Source organism: Aptenodytes forsteri, unplaced genomic scaffold (genome assembly GCF_000699145.1).
Source record: "Aptenodytes forsteri isolate BGI_AS27 unplaced genomic scaffold, ASM69914v1 Scaffold371, whole genome shotgun sequence".
Taxonomy (NCBI): Eukaryota; Metazoa; Chordata; class Aves; order Sphenisciformes; family Spheniscidae; genus Aptenodytes; species Aptenodytes forsteri.
This window is the reverse complement of record NW_008795322.1, coordinates 1,286,960-1,299,708: the sequence shown is the minus strand read 5'-3', so window position 1 is coordinate 1,299,708 and position 12,749 is coordinate 1,286,960. Positions and strand designations below refer to the sequence as shown.

General features: G+C 39.1%; 1 protein-coding gene across 1 annotated transcript in view; it reads right to left on the bottom strand.

Moving 5' to 3' along the window:
* The window catches only part of LOC103899476 (protocadherin-11 X-linked), a 532,785-nt gene that overhangs the window by 262,847 nt on the left and 257,189 nt on the right, over positions 1 to 12,749 (bottom strand). The gene's annotated exons all lie outside the window — the stretch shown is intronic.

Genomic DNA, 12,749 nt, shown 5'->3' with positions numbered 1-12,749 from the left:
TTTGTATGTTCCCACATACCAACACAGGTTTACATTGTGTCTGCTTACAATATCACATAAGCTGTTTCGTACCTCCTCTTCATTCTGTATCTCTCCCCTTATCATCATGACTGCCACCCTTGCCTTCTAAGGGAGCTTAGTTATCTGGAGAACAAAGATCACTGAATAAGGACCAGTACAAGTGTTTTGGTAGTCATTAAAAAACATCTAAAACATTCCTATGCTCACCTCATTTAAAAATATGCTCTCTCAAGATACTGCTTAAGTGGAATGGGAATTTTCCTATCCCAGAAGGTAGTTGTTATACTTTCCAACAATTTAAATTATGCCCTCCAATAATTCTGATATCTGAGTGCAATTGCTATACACTATTTTAAATGTACGGTGTGAGCCACCTTCCTAGGTTTCTAAAGCAAAGCAGTATCAATGAAAAAAAGTTAATGAGAGCAACTTCTGCTAAGTTCTTTCAGTGAAGCACAGCTATAGGTAAAACTTATCCCTGAAGACCTAAAGTATGCTCCCATGAGGGGTGAAGTAATTCAGCAAAATATACAGCATGAATTACCTGCAATCCCTTAAACTAATACAGATGTCACAGGGCTTCGCAAAGCTATGGGACTGACTTTTTTTAAAAAAAAAAAGGTAATAATTCTGGGGTCTGTTCTGAGCTTCATCTACCTCTGAGTGGGGAGATACAAAAGAGGAAGTTCAAGCCTGCAAAGGAACAGTGCAGAAGAGAGGGGAGGGAAGGGAAATCTACAGCAATCTTTCTGCTTCGGGAAAACTGCACTAGGCGATGTTTTTAAGGTACTTCTTAAAAGTGAAGCCCCACCTCCTCTTTAAGAAGGTAACGAGGAACTGTCTTTCACCTCACTGTTGTTTGGTAGTTTGGTGAGGGTAGGAGCAATACACAAATAACTTGAGAAGCAGCTGAGTTAAATCATGCCTGTTTGCAAAAACTAAAGCCTGTCAGAGTACTGTTTTGTAAAGTATCATTAATGGATTTGTAGCCCACAGAATAAATATTGCTACCAAGTAAAGAAATATTTGAGGAATATGTGAGGAGTAACTACTTCATACGTAGGAAAAGACTTCTTCAATAACTGCCCATCTCTCAGCTCTCACAGGTATTTCCCAGCTCCTTCTATCAGCTCTCTCTAGGTAGTTCTAGCATGTGGATTTATTCCTTATAAAGCCTCCTTATGTTCTAACTGAGGGCCAAAAATCGGGTTTTCTCATTCAGGAAAAGTGCTATAGAAAAACTGATAGAAAAGTTGCCCGAACAGAGTACAGTTGTCAGGCACGACTGGCGTACTTCACAATGGCTAGCAAAAAAGATTCATTCCTTCTAAGGGGAAAACAGTATTTTTCCATTAGGTGAACTCTTGTAGAATACAGCAGCATATCTCTGCTTCTTAAAGTCTACGCAACGCTTCCTATCCATGTTTCCAACTGAGTTGTTTACTTTCTCTCAAATCCTCAACTTGGCAGAGCTTGTGAACAGACTGCCACTCTGCCGAGCAGAGTACCACAAATATGAAAGAAAGAAGCAATTCTGAAGGAAGCACATCTGAAAGAAACAAGATAGCGATGGTACGATTATTTTTATTTTATCAAGTTGCTGTAAAACTGCCAAGCCCAGAAGCCTACCCTCTTCAGCTGTGCTCTGAAAAAGAAATAAAGCAACCTAGTCCCTCTCACTGATCCTCTTTAAAAAAAAGTTCAGATGCTTCTGAGTCACAACACTTGTAAATCCTGAAATAGAGAGAATGAAACAGACCATAAAGCATCATTACTTATACTTAAACAGACAAAGATCTGTGTGTTAGACATATATACGAAAGCAGTTAAAGAAAAAAGGATGAGAATTCAAAAGCACCAAGAGCCTTGTTCTCGCTGAGACCTGCCTGCCTTGTCCCGTCACCTCACAGGCAAGCTGCTGAACAGGAAAATAAAACCGGCGGACACAAATCATAAGAATCCGCTGTGAATAGCAAAGGTTGTATGGTTCTTGACAAATGATCCATAATGTTCAAAAATGGAATTTGGAAGGACAAAACCGTAACACTCGCATGCCAGAGAATCACTGTAAAGACCAGGTTTTCCTCCAGGGAAAAGTGGCAGAAAAGAGCAAGGAAAAGCCAATGAAATACATGAGAATGGGCAAACAAGCACATCATTCATCTTTAATTATAGAGAGTATACCTCTTCTCAGAAAAGAAAAAATCCTAGAAATTTTCTAAAGGCCTTAAATAATAGCATTCTCAAAACAAAACAAAAAAGCCACCAGCTTCAGACCAGTTTCTTCCATTTTTTCCACAAAATAATGAGATACAAAATCATAAGTAATGTGTCCACACTTTGACTCGTTTGTATAAAGTTAGCAAACAGAAGAAGAATCAGGTTTACTCTACGAAATTCTGTCCGTACGCTTACGCCGGCTACGGGCCTGGCCCACCACTGGCACACCTGCTGAAACGACCCTTTGGTCTGTGGAAGGCCTGGCTAGGCAATGACATATACGTGAAGTGAGAGACAGCAAAATATATAAATAAGCTGAATCCATATTAAAAGCATTCTGTGCTGCATGTTGATCTATCAGTACTGGCTATTATCCTGATGAAAAGCCAGCACAAACCAACATAAGTGTAAGATATACATCTCAGCTGCAGCGCAGACAACGTGCTCCTTACACTTCCCACTCTCTGCCTGATCAGCGCCGCTGCAGGCTCAACCTGGGTTTTTTTCCCCAGTAAAACCAGGGACTGGATGCTCATAGTCCACAGCTGGGTTGCACAGAAATATCTGGAAAGCTGTCCAAGATCCTCTAGCAAACACATGTTCTGTAGTAAACATACAGAATAAAGAAGATGATATTTCATCACGTTGTCTGAACCACAGACCCAAGAACTACAGCAATTTGGAGGGTAAGTTCCAGAGAAAATTGCACCTTATTATAAATGTAAGTACAGACTATTACCAGATAAAGAACCCAGTATTAAAAATGTCCCCATATTGCAAATAGTTAGGGAATTGTTAGTACTTCAGATTAGGACAATACTGCCCTGAACACCTTGAACTGTAAAAATAAGCACCTAGAACTAATCTTGGCCATTGCAATAACACCTTGGGAGAGGAAGGTTCCACAAGTGGTGGCAACTTGTGGCAACTTGACTACTGAACGTGAATCTTTGCCCAAGAGTGAAGAAGAATTTAGAATAAAATCCTGAGGGGGAACAGTAGCACAAAGAGAGCACATGACAAATAAAACATAAAGCACAACTTCTCCCTCGGTTCATAGTTTACACCATCCAGATAGTGAAATTCATCACATTAAAAAGTACTGTGCTAATGGTGAAAATTTATGGATTTAAAAACAAAGCAGTAGAATATGCATCTTTTCAGGGGTGATGAACTCTACTACAAACACCAACCACTGTCACAGTGTTTGCAACATTAACTCCTTTCTGGGTCTGAGCTACTTCTAATATCTGTTAGAGTTCGAAAAACAGCATAATGCACAACAAATATTTTTGCTATACTTGTGTGGTATTTGGGAAAGCATAGAGGCATTTCAAAACATAGTCAAAATGTAAAGTTTTTGGTCATCATTTACCAAACTACAGTCTTGGTCTGCAGCACAAACATCTACTACCTGGAACCTGGCATTCTTTTCTAAAGGCATTTTCCCCAATTTAACTTCATAAATAAGCAAATCAATCAGAACCAGTTTGTAAAATTTGTATTCATAAGAGCATGGAAGAATGTTGTAGGAGCCTTCCAAATGAAGAAGTTCATACATACACAGGAAGAATGATATATACCAAAAAACTACCTTCCATCATCAAAGCAGAGTTAGTTGCTAAACAGAAATATTTTCATTTCTAAGAGAAGACAAATAGTGTATTATACAAATCTACTTTAAGCACCTTCAGAGTTAGCACATACACTATGTTGTCCATCCATGTCCTTCAGTTACAGGCAGGCAGACTGCAGGCTGGATATACCATTTCAGTGGCAATTGATTCCAGGCCACCATCTTTTTGAGACCCCCTCTAATTTGCCTCCAACTGTTACAAAAACTTGTACTGCTGGAAGATGACAGAGGCAGGCTCAGTCAGATGGACAGAAATGGCTTGAAATCATATGGCTTGAAAATCAGTAACTGCTCCTGCTTTGCAGGAATATGAGATGGGAGAACATGCAACACAGAAGGAAGAGATCTGGAAGAAGGTCTTATTTGTTGAACTAATTATGAGAGGACACACTTGCTTCCCTACAGTTTGCACAGACACTTGGATGTAGATCAGGGGGCACATGCAAGGGAGCCATGTGGCCAGGCTGGACCCTGACACTCCCAGCTCAGCATCAAAATCTGCAATCAAAAGCTATCAGAATAGGCAAAACCTCCACAACACCTTCTTTTTTTACCCACTCTCTATATTGCAATCCCTTTTAGATGAAGATAACCAATAAAATCTTAACAAAAAGCACCGTGCAGCTTTGCTTGCCAGCAAGCCCACGAGGCACAGCCCGAGGAGTGAGAAGTGTCCGTCTTCAAGGCCAGCGCTGCTCTGGGTTAAAAGAGCTCAACACAGGCACTCTCAGTGGCACAGCAGCACCTACCCACTCCGAGTTGGCGCCTGTCTTCTTGCAAAAATTAATACACACACTGTAAATGCTGAATATAATGTGATAATCGTCCCTTATATGCCTCGTTATTTATTGGATTCTTTCTCAAAGGCAGATGGAGAGAACAGTGGTGTTAATCTCATTTGGGCTTTGAATGGATACATAATATCCATTACCATATAGCCATCGGGGCACCAAGTTGGAGTGTATCTGCTTTATATGCAATAATTTGAAGCCAAAAAATTAATCAACCCATAAAATATCCTTCAAGAAAAACAACTGATTTCGTAGCTGAGAAACTGACTGAGAGGGTAAGTGACCTGGCAACGGCAACCCAGGGCCACTGTCTCCACTACGGATACACAACAATAATCTTATAACTTAACGGACTGGTGAAATACCTCATTTCAGTGAGCTAAACTCAGTCAAAATCTATTTTCAACATTGGAGATATATGAACTATGGTTTGGTCAGTGTTCACTGGGAGCCCTAACAGCATTTGTGAATAATTTGTCCTTCTTACCTGAAAGTTAACACTGGGTTTCAGTCTTCTTCCATCGTGATCAATAGTAAAATGTTCAGCATTACAGAATCATGACCAGGATGGACATCTCCAGGTGAAGAGCTCGCACGATGCATCTAGTGCCTACTGCTGTTATTCCCTGTACAAGACTTCATGGCAATGCCTGTGTTTGCTACCCAGGAAAATAAAATTTGCATCGCTAATTCATCAGGAGGGAAGGCATAACATCCTTATTAAACATTATAAACATTCTTATCAAACATTGGATAAGTTTATAGCAACCAACAAAAAAATAAAACCATGCCACCATCAAACAAAAACACCAACAACAAGAAAAAGTGGTTAAAGGTTTCCTAAAATCACAGTGTGGGAAAGAAAAACCTCAAGAGATTAATGGACAGTTGAAAGCCCAACACTTCCAAAAACTTTCCCTCATACACCCAACTCTTCACGCAAAGGTCCGTGCTGAAGCTGATACCGGTTTTAAGGTTTAAACATAACACCAGAAAGCTTTTATTATGTTCATGCTTTCCAAAAGCTTTTCAGACCACTCCTCTTACTCCGAGATGCATAAATACATCCGCCGGCTGCAGTAGTGAAGAGGACGGACCTGTTCCTGCGCACAGCTCCTGCCTTACATTACAGCTAACCGCTCTGCGAGTGACAGCGAACTGGACGCTGGAAAAATGGACGCCTTGATGAATCACGCCTCTTTATGTTTTCTGTTTTAAGATTTATACATGTTGAGCACAGCTCAGAGCAAGTAAGTTACAGTTCAATGCAACTTAATGATTTTGTTACTCTGTGCTTTCTCCTAAATAATGGGGACGTCTCCGCTTTCTTGCCAAATGGGGGTGATGGCAGAAGAAATACTGTGGGGAGGAAAGCTGTTCTGAGCATCCTGATAGATAACTAAGCACCTCAAAGATCTCATCTACATTTTCTGAAAGCAGGTCCGTGGTGATTTACTTAGACACTGACAGGTCTTTTGGCATCTCACAAGATGGAGTAGCTGTCTACCTGCCCTTTTTAAACAATGTCATTGGATATTTCACTACTGAGTACCCCATCTCCTCCAACTCAGCGTACAGCAAGGGAGAATAAATCAACTGCCTGCGTTGAGCAGTACGGCTCCCTCCTGTAGCTCCAGTACGATGCACACTGACAAGATGCTTTCTGGGGTTACCCATTTTTACACACACTGGGCTGAATTTCCAGGTGATGCTCTACAGCTGAGCTCCCCACTCCTGTTACCAATTCCTTCCTCATTTACACCGCTGTTCAAGCCTGTAATAACAACGCCGACATGTCAGAAGAGGAAGGAAAAGATTTAACAGTGTGAGCCAAAGAAATTAGGCAGACAACATCGCTGTCATGGTGGACAAAAAAGGAAAAGATGTTCTTCAAAGTCTCGGTGAATGACTTAGAAAAGATTTAAATATTTCAAGGTAGTAACGACGTGAAACTTTTACTATCCCCCAGTTTTCCACTCAGCAGCTTTGATGTTTGGGTTCTGAAAATACATGCAACAATCTGACAGAGACGAACATGCAAGTGCCTGTCCTCAGAGATACAGCCCCCAAAGCGACTGGCTTTCTCCTTCTATACAGCTAAACGCCTGAGAATATACTGAGTAAACTGTATGGAAACTCTGTAGAGTTCTCATTTATTTTAATTAACTCATAAGAGAACTGTAGCTTAGCTCAAATCGAGAGCTTTTAATCATAGAATCATGAGCTGGTCTGGAAAACAGACAGATAAACTGAAATGAAATGGGAATTTTTTCTGCCTTTGTAATGGTCTCCCCTGCTGAAATCAATAGTAAATTCAGTGCTCACAACTCTGATATCCTGCTTTTTTTTCTTATTTTCTCTAAGTGACTTTCCAGCTACATCATCTACTAACTTCCAATGCTCATACACTATGGCAAAAATAGATCTTGAAAAAATATGTATTTTTATATATACATAAAGCCTGTCAAATGTACGAAAATCTTACTAGATTAATAAAAATAGAGTTCTTCCTGTTGGCTAGGTTATCTAAGCAAGCCTGCTCCACTGCAGAATAAGTCTTTAGTTAGATTATAATTAAGTTTATTTGCAGACATCTCTTCATTAAACTTCACTTTTTAAATTTACAGTTGAATACTCGTGGCTTAATACAGCCACAACATATGCTGATACATTGTTTTATATATGGCATATTGGTATTCTATTCCGTATTAAATGGAATAATCAGGGAAAAGGATCGCTATACAGGAAATGGTTAATGTCCATTTCCAATTAATAAATTGCTTTTCCATTAAGTTACCTTCCAGAACTGTATCCTGATTTCTGGATACATTATTTGTATAGAATGTCAGAAATACAGATTATAACCTAGAAACACAGCTAAAATGAATAGTGGTGCTATCTGTGAGAAGCCAGGTTTGTACCTTTTGGCATCCAGGTACTGCACTAGCTGCTGCTGGAAAGTTTAAATGTTTATGAGTGTATCTACTATAGTCATTTTCAAAGTGCAAAAATTAGTGTGTTTTTCCCTTAAGTTTCTTAATAAAATACTGTTTCGTTCCTGCTGGTACTCAAATCAGACCAAAACAACCGTCTGCTTCCAGTTGGCTTCTAGTTTGTGAGGCCTCCATTTTAAGACACAAAAAAATCAGGTTTTAAGATTGGAATGTTCAAAAACAGTTCAGATATTTATGTAGGCAACTCTAATTGCATTTAGAATCCTTACACCTTCTACAGTGATCTGGATATTTTTTTTTTTTTTTTTTTTTTAAATTTACCAAGTCTTTTGTGTCAGAACTCAGGATTACAATTGAAGTTCCATTAAATAAGAAATATATTTGAGGCATATGTAAATTTATTAAGGCACCAAATAAAATGGGAATGTTTTGAGCACACAGATTCTAAATACTAAATAAAACCAGGGTTTAACTAGACTGTATAAGTCTATTTAAGTGACTGGTTTGTATCTAAGCTGAAGACACTGAGTCAGACATAGAGCTTTGCTTTCATTCTGACTTTCACTGACTCCAAATCCTAAAGGCCAAAGCTGTGAGCTAAGTAAACAGAGCACACCAGGACTTCATGAAAAATAATTCAGTTTCCATGAACTGTGGGAACAAAGTATGCACAGAATCATTATTAGTTGCTTCTCTTTAAATCTTTAACCATGGTTGTTAATATTTCTTCCTAATGTAAAACACTGTTTACAATTTAAAAAACGAAAACTATTTTACTTTTGACAGTTTTTTAAAACAAGATAAAAACACAAGCCATATTGCAATATATCTCACTGGTCAGTAAAACTGAGGTCTAAACTAAGTAGCTTAAACCATATGTATCAGAAGCATAGTGGCAAACGTGGTTGGATTATTACTGGCAGCTCTTTGCCTATGTGCAGGAGGTGGACTCGCTGCATCCCTTCCCAGCACGGCAGGCAAGGGGACCAAGGTGAATTGTCAGCTCACCTAATAAGACATCTCTGTCACAGGGTGCTTGGAGACTTTTCTCTCCAGAAGTCTCTTTCTTGCGTATTGAAGGGAAAGCATGGGTGCAGATTAGGGTACAAAACTGATGAAAAGAACAAAAAGTACTGCACATGGTTCTGCCTGCAGTTGCCGGGCATTTAGAGGGAATGAGAATTACATGACTTGATTTACTTTTCAAAAACTGATTAGTAAAACCCCCTGTGGATTTCTTAACTATACTGTGGAGGGATATAAGATTAGTGTAGCAATTCCCGTCATCAAACGTATTTACTGTTAAAATATTGGATTAGTGATGTTGTTATCCACTGTTCCAAGATTATAAAGTGATTCTTTAAAATTGAGCAGAAAAATACTGCACTCTATCATTTGTAATTAGATTTCAGTCAGAGTGTTTTTGCCTTTCCACAAAAAGTAATTCTGCTTCCCAAAAAAATAAAAAAAGAGAAAAGGACTGTGCTCTGCACACAAACAGAGAGAAAACAAAACTGTAGATGCAAAAGAGGAAACAAATTATTTTCCCCTTCCGCTTTTGAGAGACAAATGGTCGCACTTGTGCTGTATCTTATTGCTCCTGCTTGTCATGCCCATTGCTGTGGCAATGCACCACCATTACACCGGGTGGTAATAAAGCTGCGTTGGTGCTAGAAGTTGCTTATTTGTAAGACACACATGAATGCACACGACCTGAGCCTGACAAATCTCAGTCCTTGGATATTTAACCCTCACAAAGAACTTTGAGGTGAGCTATAAACCTTCAGGGTCATCATTGTCTGGGTTTCCAGTGACGATGTGGACTGTGAAGGAGGAAGAGCAGGAGGAAAGGGGATAAATTAATGTGTTCATTAAAGTAATTATGCTACATTTGGGCCACGAAAATTAATGCAACTGTACCCTGGCTTTTTAGCCATTATCTTAAGTGAGTAAGAGCACTTGAAGCTATTACAATTAATAAACAAATAAAAAGCTACAGCACTAATACTACCTTCTCACATTTTATCCTGTCGAACACCTCTAGGAATCACTTATATGCAGTATTTCACATAGATATAGAATAGATAGTGATGTAAGAGTCACAAAAAAACCCAAAAAAAGTTTTAAGTCAGAAATACTCTGCAACTGAAGAGTGGGAGTTTTGCTGTATCTGCCATGCTATTTGACCTCGCTATTTGCCACTACTGCAATTTTAAGCTATATAACCTTAATCATCGTTCTTTTTCCTTATTTTGGAATATCCTTATTCTCTCTTTCTAGATTTGTCCTTCTAGTAATTTGGAAGAATAAAGCAATTTGTTTCTGAATCAGAATCATTGTGATCAATATTATTTCATGCTGTTACCATGCAAAATTCAGATTTTAAAATAGTATCAGCAACTTCAAAAATTTGAACAATCACAGATTAGTTTGATTTTAAATTATCCTGTTTCTTACTGACCATAAAAATAGAGGCTATAAATACACAATCTTAACTGCAGTAGCTCTGAACAGCCTTGACAGGGTTTATCAGCTAAATGTTTAATCAGGCAAAGCAGCAAAAAACATAACCACAGGAATACATGATATTTAGCATTTAAATAAAGCTTGTAAACCAATGACAAGTCTATTTGGGCGACTACTACCACACAGGTTCCTTATCTGCAAAGGTCTTGTCCTGAATTTATCAGAATGAGTCTCTCACACTTTATTTTCCAGGCAGTAACATCAGTTTCCATTCACTGAGTTCACAGAAAAAGATACAGAAAACTCCAAGTTAAAACGCATGGCCATGAAAAAGAATTCCCACATTGGCAATGTCATGTTGCTCTAGGAACTTATTAAATCACAGCCAAAAAAGCAAAAACCAAAACTCCAAAACCAAGAACAAACAAATCCACCACAGAATAAGAAATTAGCCTGACAAAGCACTACAGTTCTTTATTTTTGGTGTAATTGAACAGTTCAGTTTCAAAATTTTCAGCTACCTGGCTGCTTCTAAGATGAAACCTTGAACAAAGAAGGCAAATGAAAGCCATGACAGAACAGGAGACATAAAGCCTTCTCTCCCTCTGCACAAAAAGCACCATTTCTTGTTTCCCCCAGACTATAACCTCTGTGTGAAATTGCCCAACTGCTAATAGGTACCAGCTTCTCACCTCGTGATATTAGGGGCCAGATGTGGTACTTTCTGCTTCACTGACTCTTTGGCCCTGCACACTGAAACTGTGCTCTCAGCTATTTCGTTCACTCCCTCTGTTGATAAAACGCGTCCCACAGCAGCTCTCAACACTGAACAGCAGTAAGTAGCTCAAGAAAGTGTAATGATTTTTTATTGTTATTATTAAGTAGACAAAAGTAGTGAGTGTCTCCCTTTGGGTGAATAGGGGGGAACTCAAAAAACATCCATGTAAATAACCCCTTCTTGTAAATAGGACTTGGTTTTACTCATGGTTCATTCTAGCAGCTTTTAAATATATTCCTCCTCCTTTTAGAGTTGGGAGCCATTTGCTTTATGAGCACCATTTGGATCATTTGCCCGTTGCCCATAAAATAGACAAAGCTTTTATCCATGCCATGAATTTTTACTCACTTTATACAAAATATCTAAGGAGGGATTTGCAGGGGCCAGAATTACATCCATGAAAGAATTAACAACTAATTTAATTTTCTGCTACAATAATGGTTCCAGCAGTTTTTGATTTTGTTGATTACATTTCTTTTCTCCACGAAATACAAAAGCATATTGGTGTTAGCTTCTTTGTACGTATTTTTTTAAAAGGCAGATTTTTTTTTCCCCAAATATGAATAGAAATGACAAAAACATTTCACACGTTTTAATCTGTGTAGTTACTAAATAAAGCAGTGCCAAATGCAGCTTTCAGAAGTGATCAGATAACTTGGTGGTGACGGTCTGCATGCTCAGGAAGAACACTGATTCTCATCAGCACTGGGACAGTCCAACAGAATATTTCTTTGACAATGCTGCTGGCAGCAGTCACACAAACGACCTCCTGCAAAAGCTCACCTCTGACACCGACGTTCATGCACCAGGGCTCCCCTAAACGACAATCACGGCATCAAGCTGCTTCAACTCCTCCTCTCACAACTCAGAAGCCAAAATTCTCTCTTCTGTGCCAACAAACCAAAGCCCAGCCCCAACTCCAAGCTCTCTACCTGCCTGCTCTGCAACACATGCTGCAGGCAAGGAAACAGGAGAAGCCTGTTAGCCCCCCCTTAATGATTCATCAGCCGTTTAGCAGTAACTGCTGGAACGAAACACTTTTCCTCAACAGTTTTGTTCCTGCACATAAAGAGTTACTGTCTATTAGTAACTATGGACCATAGCAAGCTCCTGTGGTCCTGCACATAAACATTATTGATTGCAGACACAGATCAATGCACGCTTAACTATTGTGATTAGCAGCTGCCTGGATAGAGGCGTTTGGAGGTTTGGCCATGCAGTAGCTGGAAGCAGTCAGGGCACATGCTGCACCTGGGAGCCTTTTATTTAGGAAGGAGGGAAGATCCTGTGTTTTGGAGAGCAACAGTTTAGGGATTTCCCTACAATACAAGGCTTGCATGTTTACAGATAACTATCTTCTTTCTGTATGTAGAGGTGCACAAACATAAATACCACATATCTGTGACTACAGTGAAGAATTTACCATTTAAGGGCTACTATATTTTAATCAGCTGTATAGATTGTACCATGAAAGCCTGCACAGTTAACATTGCAACTAATTAAAAAAAAAAAAAAATTATGCACTCAAGCATGAACAAACTTAGCAGTAACAGAGATATGGGGTTTTTTTCATTTCTACTTCTAAATTACTACGCTGTGTTTGCCACGTGCTTTTGGAGTAAACATGCCTGTGGAACAAGCCTAAGTTCTAAGATTTCATATATATAGTTTGTAAAAACTAGAGATTAAACAGGAGAATAGTTGTTTGGGCAGAGTGCTTACAGCCTGAAAATACGAGGCAGAGCCTACTTAGACTACAGTCACACTGTAATTACAGGGGGTTGCTACCTCTGCCTGGTTCTCTCCATCTTTGCCAGCAAACTCTCAACTTTGGCATTACAGCTATAGGTTCACTGCTGCCTTTAGCAACAGGTGAACCCTGC